The sequence below is a fragment of the Aptenodytes forsteri genome, unplaced genomic scaffold (genome assembly GCF_000699145.1).
Source record: "Aptenodytes forsteri isolate BGI_AS27 unplaced genomic scaffold, ASM69914v1 Scaffold126, whole genome shotgun sequence".
NCBI lineage: Eukaryota > Metazoa > Chordata > Aves > Sphenisciformes > Spheniscidae > Aptenodytes > Aptenodytes forsteri.
Window position 1 is genome coordinate 1,345,439 of NW_008794599.1, and position 9,930 is coordinate 1,355,368.

At 53.0% G+C, this 9,930-nt stretch overlaps 1 long non-coding RNA gene across 1 annotated transcript; it reads left to right on the forward strand.

Moving 5' to 3' along the window:
• Nucleotides 1-32: 32 nt before the first annotated feature.
• On the forward strand, nt 33-3,827 carry LOC103893755. The gene is made up of 2 exons (XR_657278.2): nt 33-1,233; nt 1,307-3,827. It is a non-coding gene; the product is annotated as an uncharacterized LOC103893755 (long non-coding RNA).
• The last annotated feature ends 6,103 nt before the right edge of the window (nt 3,828-9,930 follow it).

A 9,930-nucleotide genomic window follows, 5' to 3' on the forward strand; every position in this document is an offset into this window, starting at 1 on the left:
AGAGGGATCAAGATTTTTTTTTTTTTTTAATTTGTTAAAGTTTTATTTTATTAAATTTTGTGCCAGTATTTTTTTTTTTTTTTAAAATAGTCTTAAGCTCTAAGATGGTCTCAGTATTGCAATATTGTGTGTGTTTGTTTCTGTTATGCCAGCAGAGAGTTTTATCACAGTGAGGAAAAAGAAAGAAAAGAAAAAAAAAAACAAACCCCAAATTAGTTTATGTAGACCCCACTGGAGAAGTGTAGCGCTACGACTCGGCATCTCCGAATCGTATGTGAAGGAAAATTAACTCCAAACTGGCTCCTAGTGATGCTGGCTGGGTGTGCCGCTCTCGCTTCCAGTCCCACACGCTTTGCTCCGCCATTTGCTGATAAAGCTGGTTGAAATTTTCGCTTTTTTTGTTGCTGTTAAAAAAGGGGCCTTGTTGTACGGCTGCGTTTTGTGCCCGAAACCTGTCGAGATTTGCGGGGAAAATGTCTTTTTGCGTTTTCCAAATCACTTTTTTGCTCAAGAAACACTTCGGTGCTTTCAGAAAGTTTGGGTTGGTTTTTTTTTTGGAGGGGAAAGGGGAGAAATTCCCACGTTTTGAATGTGGTAAATGGAAAATATAGAAGTCGACTGGGGGGAAAGAAACCAGGAAAAAAGTTGAAAAACCAAAGGGAAATGTTTTTTCCTTCCTGTTTCGACCAGCTCTGTCTTTATTGCTGTATGTCTTAACCAGCCTGGGCACATGCAGAAAGGAAATTGTCCTTGCGAATGGGTTCTTTACTGCTCTTTGTAAGCCTGATCCTGCAAACCCTGTCAGGGTGTGATTAACATGAAGCATATGACCGGTGTTGCCGGGGTAGACGAGAGGTCTCATGTGCTTGCCCGAGGCGGTTGCGGGATCAGTCCCGGGGGGAGCTGCTCCGTCTGTCCTCCAAGCCTTTTGCAGCATGGTTTACGTTCAGAGGGGTAAATCCTGCTGCACCGAGCACTTCCCGGGATGCTCTGAGCAGACCGAGGCTGACGACTGCCTTCGGGGTGGGCTCGGTGTGAGTTAGAGGGTCAGGCGGTGAGCGTTTCCATATCCAGATACGACCCCGAAGCCGGATCCGTGTGGATCCGACTGCTGAAATGGGGTCTTTCGCCCCTGAGAGCCACTGGGCGTTTTCTTTTTAAAGACAGTATTACACATTTGAACAAAAACTACCTTCTTTTTGTGTTGTTTGTCTGTCCGTCGGTGTGTTTTAGGTAGTTGCGTTCATTACACATTTGAACGAAAACTACCTTCTTTTTGTGTTGTTTGTCCGTCGGTGTGTTTTAGGTAGTTGCGTTCATTACAGAGGCACTGTGAGATGGTAGTGGCGGGGCAAGGTGGGGAGAAGCTTTCCAGAGATGCTTGCTGGGCGATGCCTGCCTGATACAGGCTGACATATCGGGTCGGCAGGACAGGACTCTGGGTGCGAAGAGCCAAAATATTCGGGCACATAACGCCCCCTGCGCAGGGGCAGCGTTGGACGGGGAGCTCGACCCCAGGGCAAGGTGATGCTCAGAGGTGCTGGGCTCTCCTCCGCTTCCTCCGGAGCTGGGGGCACCCAGCACCTCTGTATCCCCGGTTGGTCATTTTGGGATGAGTCAGCCCCAAAACTGCTGTGTGCTTAAAAAAAGGTGATGGTGGAGGGGAAATGAGCAGGCCAAGAGGGAGCTCCAGCCAAGGGGGATGGAAGCAGATGGTGGTTTAGGTAAGGGAGGTTATTAGTTATGCTGTTAGCTCATGGGGCTGGGGCTGCGCATGGAAAGAAAAGGGTGGGATGGATGGAAAGGAAGGAAAAGGGGATGGAAGGAGGGTGGAAGGAGCATGCACCAAAGGAGGAAAGGGACGCTGCCCGCTGGGAGGTTAAACTTCAGCTCATCTCCTCAGGCAGACAGGGCAGATGGGAGAAGGCAGCTTGGCCGAGCTGGGGAGAGGAAAGGAAAGCATAGATATCGTGGACGAGGTCCCCCCACCGGCAAGGCACCGGGGTAGAGCTCTACCGCAGAGCCAAGGCTCGCCGCAGCCGCTGAGCGGGCTGAAAAGGGAGTCGAGCAAGATGTGACGGCACAGCAATGTGCAGGGGAGGAGTAGTCAAAGAGCATCCCAACAGGACACACCGTATGAGTTGGTTTTTTTAGGTATTCGGGGTTGCTGTCTCGCATGCAGCTGCAAAGCGCCCTTAGCTTACCCTTCGTGGGCCACTTCCAGCAGTGCTTTGAAAAATCCCCCTTACACCCTTAGAAAGGGTGCTGCCAGGAGGCCAGGCGCCCCATCTCCTGCCCTTGGCACCATGCCGTGCCCCAGGACATGTCTCCTGCTTTGCTTGGACGCTCCGCTGCAGCTGAAGTGCCTTTTTCAAGCAGAAAACGGGGACAAAATTTCTCTCCGACGGAAGGAACCGCAGGTTCGGGTACCAACCCCATCCTTCTGCCAGGCTAAATCCCTCATCCGCTCCGCCGTGCTTATTTTTTCCAGGTTTCCAAGCCGAACCTGTGTGTTCCCAATGATTTTGGGAAGACGGTCTAAAGGTTAGAAAGGGCGAATCGTGGAAAGCAGCTCTGTTTTTTGGAAGTAGCCCCCTGGCTGGAGCTTCTCCATCATTTCTCACGGCCGTTTGCAATCCCAGCTCGCAGCCTGTGTGCACGTGCAGCAGCAAAAGGGCAGTACAGTCCTAGGGACATCAGGTTCATAATTTTCTGTTTTCCTTTACTTCTTATTCCCAATCTAGAGACCATCCCGGAGAGGGCTGTGTGCTGTTTATACACTGGAAATTTGCAGATTTGTTTTTGTTTCTTTTTTTTTTTTTTCCCCTTTTTCTTTCTGCTTTTTAATTGCATGTTGACTTTTGGCGAGGGATGTGCTGGAACCCAAACCCTCTGACCTCCTATTCTTCGAGGCCACGAAAATTTGGTTAACCCACGCACACGTGCTGGACCAGAAGGATGGGTTTGAGAGGGACGATGGAGATCTGCCAGGGATGGGGCTCGCTCCTGTGCTGGTTTCTCTGCGTGGGGGCGAGCTTCACCCTCGGTAGATACACGTGGCTTTTGGAAACGGGGTAGTTTCGTCTTGTTTTGGAATGTCTCAGGTGCGTTCGGTAATTTTGGGATATTTTCTGTGTTCTGCTCGTGATCTGCTGTTCTCCGTGCAGGGGCATGTCCCCTTCGCCCCCGCCCCAGCAAAGCCTGAGCCCTACCTTGGGAGCTTAGCTCTTGCAAACAGCTTTCCAGGGCCTCGGCAGTCGATATTTGTGACCTCAGTAAAAGGAAAAAAAAAAAAAAAAAAAAGATGAAAAATGCAAGCACTTTTTCTGCTGCCTGTCTCTCTCCACCTCTGCGCGTAGGATGACCATAACCCATGGACACTCGTGTGTGTGCAAGTGTAGATCCATTTTATTTCCGCACGACCACCGTCCCGCTCCAGACGTGATCGTTCAGGTGGAGAAACGGCCAAACAGGGCAAAAAATAGAAGATGCTGTAAGATTTAACCTTCTCACGTCTTTCCAAACCAACTCCTCCTCCTCCAAAAAAAAAAAGGTCCCTGTAAGCACCGGTAAATTCAGATGCTGCGGGAAACGTCTCCATCTTCTGACTCTTGCTCTTCTGGAGGGGTTTTCTGCGAGGCTTTAGGGCTTGGTTGCTTGCTCCTCGTTAACGTCGCAAAATTCGGATGCCTTGACGTGCTCTGCTCTCTGGTAGGGTCTATATAACATCCGTGAGCTGTTGTCTACATTCCAAAGAGGTTTAAATAAATGATAAATCTATGTATACATCTATGTTATAATGGAATATCTCCAGGAATTTGCTGCCTCAGTAAAAAAAAAAAAAAAAAAAAAAAAAAAAAAAGTCTTTGTTTTGTTTTGTTTTGTTTTTACACATGGGATTTTTTTTTTAAGCTGATAAACATAGAAGAAGAAGAAAAAAAAAAAAGAGATTGTTATATTGTGCTGTTTGACTATTTTCCAACTTGTATTTTCATATAATTTATATTTTTTAAAAGTGGAAAAAAAATGTAAAAGCGAGATTAAAAAAAAAGGAAAAAGCAGGTGCTTTTTAAAAAAACTGAGCTGAGGTAGCTTAGAGATGTAGCGATGTGTGTGTGTGTCCGTGTGTTGTGTTTTGTTTTGTTTTGTTTTTTAAAGGATACAAAAAAAAGTCCCTGAGATGTAGCATGTGTGTGTGTGTCCGTGTGTTGTGTTTTGTTTTGTTTTGTTTTTTAAAGGATACAAAAAAAAGTCCCTCCTACATTGAATTCTTAAAGGAGGGGATTGGTTTTGTTTTAATTGCTGATGCTGGCACATCATTTTGCTGGAGAGTTTTTTATATACTGTAGCCTTATTTCATATCGTATTTTAAACCATGTGAAATTAAAAGAAGAATAATTCATAACCCTCAGTGTTGGTGTGCTTATTCGTTGCCTTTACTCTTTAAATTCGGGGAGCAACGTGGAAAAACAATGCAAAAACTTCGAAATCCCAGCAACTTCTATATTCTTTTTTCGTTATTAAACAAAACGGTGTGGTTATAGGAAATAAGGGTCTGGCTGGCATCGCAGCCTCTGGTCTCGGGGGGCTGGAGAAGGGAGATGCTGCACCCCGCCGGCTCCCTCTCGCTTTGGGAACATGGGTTGTCCTCTCCGGCTCCTCGGAGACCGTCACCACTCCGCATTGCTGTCCCAGGGGCAATTCCAGGGTTTCAAAACGGTCTTTCATCCTGAATCTTCACTAGGAGCTTGGGATATCTGTGGTTTACCACCCCAAACGACTTTTATAGTAGTATTTTCTTCAGCGGGCTCTTGTGAAATAGGTGTAGCCAACTCACAAAGCCCCGTGGCCACCAGCTCGCCTCCGCTGCAGCGTGAAGATGGTGCTGGGCACCCGCTTTCCTACTCGAGACCTCGGGCTGCGGTCCATCGCGAGGAGAAATCTGCCACTGGGCTCCTAATACATCAGATCGGACCATTGTGCTTCAGATCTTTGAAAAAAACATATATTTTTATGCCTTACGTTTTTCCCAGTGAGCCAGCGTAGGCTCGGGTATCCCCTCGTCCTCGTCAGGCCAGGAAGAAACCCGTGTTGTGCCTAATTGGACAGGGGTTTGACTGGAGCCCCTTAGCGTGTAGGTCGGGAAGCGCTGCTTAATAAGGCCAGCATCTCGGAGGGGTTCACGGTCCAGGAGCGGACGCTTATTCACAGGGCTGGTGAGTTTGTGTGATGGGAAATTCCCAGAGGAATTTCAGTCTCACAGTATCATTGACGCTTGTTTGCTTGAATCGGCATGAAGTGGATTAGACAAAGCGTTCAGAAACGTGCCGCTCAGATTTGTTGAATACCAAGAAGGGCGGAGGAGTCATTGGCGTAAAGAGGATGCAACGGATGAATCCAGGATAAGGAATATTTATAACAACTCCATTTATAGTAACTCGGCTTGCGGCCAGGCAGGAAGCAAGAAGTCCTGGGGAAGGACTGAAGGACGAGAGGTGGAGAACCGTGATGGTCCTCACTGCAGCCATAGCGTGGTCCCGGAATGCCTGTGGGACGCCCCTGTGTTTCGAAAGCTCAGCTAACCCCCGAGTTTAGTAACACCAGGGTCTGGCAGAGAGGCTGGGTGAGACCCCAAAACGGGGACAGCCCTGGGGACACCGGGCAGGCGAGCACCCAGCCTGCTCCATCCTTGGCTTGGAGACACGTAGCTCCAAGCAGGAGTGGAGCTCGCCTTTGCCACCAGCTGAGCCGCCGTGGGACCTTGATCTTGCTGTAGCTCTTTTCATCGCAGCTGGAGCCGCCGGGCCAGGCGGCGTGGCCTCGTGCTCGGCAGAGCCCGGCCGTCCTGGGTAAATAAACAGCAAGCGCGGCTCCTCTCCCATCCGCTGCTTTCAAGTCTCTCTGCAGCCGCTCCACGCCGGCGGCTTTTTGGTGGCGGGGAGCAGCTAAAAAGCAAAGGGGTGACCGTGCCCCGGCTCTTCGAGGGGGTTTTGCCCCCCTTGCAGAAGGGCTGTGCAAGCAGGGGAGCACGCAGCACTCTGCGAGCCCTTGCAAAACCTGAGGATGCTGTTGGTCCTTGCAAGTGAGAGGGAAGGAGAGGGATTAAAAACTGAAGGGGAAGCTGAGCCACAGGCACCCAGCATCCCTCGTCCCCACCCCAGCAATTGCAGACGATTGCTTTTAATGCTTGCACTAAAAATACCAGCTGGTGGCCTGCCGGGGGAAGCCCCCGCGCACCTGGGGTACCCGCTAGGGAAATGATGGCCAACAGTTAACGGCTAAAAACTGAAGGGGAAGCTGAGCCACAGGCACCCAGCATCCCTCGTCCCCACCCCAGAGCAATGGCACGGTTGCTTTTAATGCTTGCACTAAAAATACCAGCTGGTGGCCTGCCGGGGGAAGCCCCCGCGCACCTGGGGTACCCGCTAGGGAAATGATGGCCAGCAGTTAACGGCCCCGGCGGCCGAGCACCCCACCTCCCCGCTCCCCCAAAGGAAGCACCGGGGGGCGGCGGACGAAGCGAATGCTCCCCCCTTGATGCCCCTGCCCTGTCCCCCCACCTCCTTTTCCCATGCCAAGGCTCTGCGTGCCAGCATCAGGTGCAATAACCCGCTTAAGAAATTTGGGATGGGGAAGCGGAGTTTGGGGAGGGAGCCGGAGCTCTTCCTGCCAGAAAAGCGTCACGGCTGCAGCTCTGCACCCCCAAAAGCAGTCCCTGGCTGTTGCAGCAATGCATCCTGCAAGCAAGCTGTTAATAAGAGAGCACTGAAACTGAGCTTAAGAGGAAGGGGTTTGCTGGGAGGGATGAGCTCCCCAGCAGGAAAAACCTGCCTGTGCGGGGAATTGCACCTTTAGGAGGATTTTGCACGGCTTATTGACCCCAGGTGCTGTTGTGTGGCTGATCAGGCGCGTGATTTAAACAAAGCCAGAGCAGCAAGCAGGGTTTTTCCAGACTCTAGCATATATGCGTCCAGGGATGTATGCATCCAGCAGCGCAGTGGAGCAGGGGGCAGCGTATCCTCGGGGCCGGGGGGCTGGCGTCTGTGGGATGGAGGGGGGTTTGCACACTCGAAAGCAGCCGCGCGTGCCGAGAGCTGCTGCTCTAAATAGAGGCCAGAGAGCAAACGGGTCTTTTTCAGTTTGGTGTCTTGAAATGAGACATCTAAACTGGCGCTTGAGGGAAATAAAGAGAGATTGAAACAGGAACCGAAATTACTGAAGGCTAAACTGAGGGAAGGGCTCTCTAGAAATCTCTGAGATAGAACGAGAGAGGTGGAAGGAGGCGGTGAAAGAGGAGAAACGTGAATATAGGGGAAGGCAGCAGAAGGACGGAGAGGGAGAGGTGCGAGGAGGCAGACTTGCAGCGGCAAGACGATGAGCTTTGCTCCTTCCCTTGGTGATGTGGGGCATGCGCACACACGCAGATGCATGCACACCCTTGCACACACGTGCACACCCTTGCACACACGTGCACACCCTTGCACACACGCCGTTCATGGCCAAGTGCTTGCTGGGGACAACGAGGGCCTCACACCAGAACAAGTGGAGATTTAGGGCTGCTGGAAGGTATTTAGACACTTGGGCCCCAGTTACCCGCCCGGGGCTCACCGTGCCCCGGGGTGGTGCTGCCGCGGGTGGTGCCGGGGGTGCCAGGGCCGCCGTTCAGAGTCAGCACTTTCCGCTCCACGCGTTGTTTGCTTTCCACGGCTGGCTCCCTCCCACTGTGCCGAGGCCTCTGAACACCATCCAACAGCAACTTTCCGGCTCCTCCAGCGGCCTTTCCCCCGTGCCGGCGAGCGCTGCCGTTCCCTGGCCTTGCTTGAAAGCCGGCCCTACAATGAGCTATTGTGCCAGGCTGCTCCGGAGGGGAGGCAGCGGCCGGGGCCAAAACCCGGCTGCCGGGGGGGCCGTGTGCCTGCCAGCACCCAGCTGCCTCGTGGGGAGCCCAGGGCCAGGGACGCTCCCCAAAATGCTGCATCCCTCAGGTGGGGGATGCTCCCCAAGATGCTGCATCCCCCTCTTGCCTGCAGCATCCTTTTGGGGTGTGGGGTGGGAGCAGGACACTCGCAGCCCTGGCCACGCTAACCTGAGCTTATTTCTTCCTTAAGACAGCACTGTCTTTGCAAGGGGTAAAATTGGGATGCCCTAATACCCCCCAGCTTGAATTGCCCTTGATGGACCCAGAGTGAGGAGACCTGCTGCCTCCCACTCCGCACCCCCAGCCCGACTGTGCTGTTTCTTAGCTGCCTTCCTGCACCCCCCTCTCCTTCCCATCCCCTTCTCCTTATCCCCTCCCCGGCATCCCAAACCCACCATCTCCCACCGTCCCTCCTGCCCAGGGTAATCCCCAGCCCCCTCCCTCCCATCTCCTCCAGCTCCAGCTCCGGCCCTGTGGAAAAGGCATCGCAGGAACGGTGCCACGTATTTTCAGCTTCGATTAATGACATTTACCAGCTGGAAACGACGAGGCGAAGCCAGAGCCATGCAACACGTTGGCTCGGTGCAGACCCCCAGCGTGCCCGCCACAGACCACCGGCGAGCCCGGGGCCCCGAGCCCAAACCCAAGCAGCCCTGGGGCTCGCAGGGAGCTGGGTGCGGGCGGCTGCATGGGCTGGGAGGGATGGAGGGGAGGGAAAAGTGCTGCTGAGCTCAACCCCAGCAGAGGAAGGGGTTTCTTTCGGAGGGGGGAAATCATCCTTTCAGGAACTAGGCACTCCAAGGAAAATTAAAAATAAAAATCCCTACAATGAACAGCCAGGTTTTTCTTTGGGGTTTTTATGTTTCTCCCCTTCCCCATCCCGGTTGCTCCTGCAAAAATCCCAGCTGTGGCTTTGCACCGGTGACGGCATCGCTGCCCTCACGCCGGGGGCTCTGCTGGAAGGGGGCGAACCCTTTGCTAAATGAGCTCAAGAAATCAGGCAGGGGGATTTGGCAGTGGGAAAGGGGTTTGCTGCCGGTCGGAAACAGCAGGAGGGGTTGGCAGGTGTCCCACAGTGTAGGTTTAGGAGGCAGAAGCTGTGACTTGCGGAGCTGTTAGGTCGTTTGGCCTCTTTCACCCTCCGTGCCTCAGTTTCCCCAAGTGCAAACCTGTTTCCCAAGCATTCCCTGCCTGGCTCAAAAGGACCACACGAGCGCTGGGGGTCCCTATTTGGGAGCGGGATGGGATGGCTGCTCCTGCCAGCCCCACCACAGCCGCGTTGTTTCGCCGAAGCCTTTTAGCAATTACCCGTATACCCGGCCAGAATAAACCCGGTGCTGCAGAATAAACCCATGCCCGCATCTCCGGCAGCCTTTCCCCGGCTCTACACCAAATATCTCCCAGGCAGGTGGGATGGGGGTCACCGGGGGATGTTGTCCGGGGTTTCCCTGGGGACACCGTGCACAAAACCTGGGGGCTGGGACCCTCTGCATGGGGCTGCAGGGATCAGGGTCCCGTGGGGAGGTCGGTAGGATGCTCTGAAAAGCTCGGGGCACTTGCTTCCTGTGAACAGCCTTTGCAAGTGGTTATGTTTTTCCAAATACACCCACCTGAGTCCCCAGAATTATTTTCTGGGAGGATGGGGGACGGCTGAAAGAGCAGAGGCATCAACACGGAGGATTAAAAATTAACTTGGGTGATTTTGGACCTCAATGACGTGCAAAAGCCAAACCCTGCTCTGCAGAGCATCGCTTCATCCAGCTTGGACCCATCCTACTGTTTCAGGGTCTGGCAGGCTCAGGGACACTCGAAATGGGGTCGGTGGCAGTGGCTGCACCTCGGTGAGGGCGAAGGCAGATGGAGGCACCGTGTCCCCCTGCAACTGCACCAAACCCTGGGTGAAGGTGGCCTTTTTTGACCTGGGCTGGAGGCATTTTGCAGCCCTCGGTGTGAGCACCACCGGCATCTGTTTCCAATCCGCCTGCCAGCTTGTGCTCCTCTCCCCCCGACCC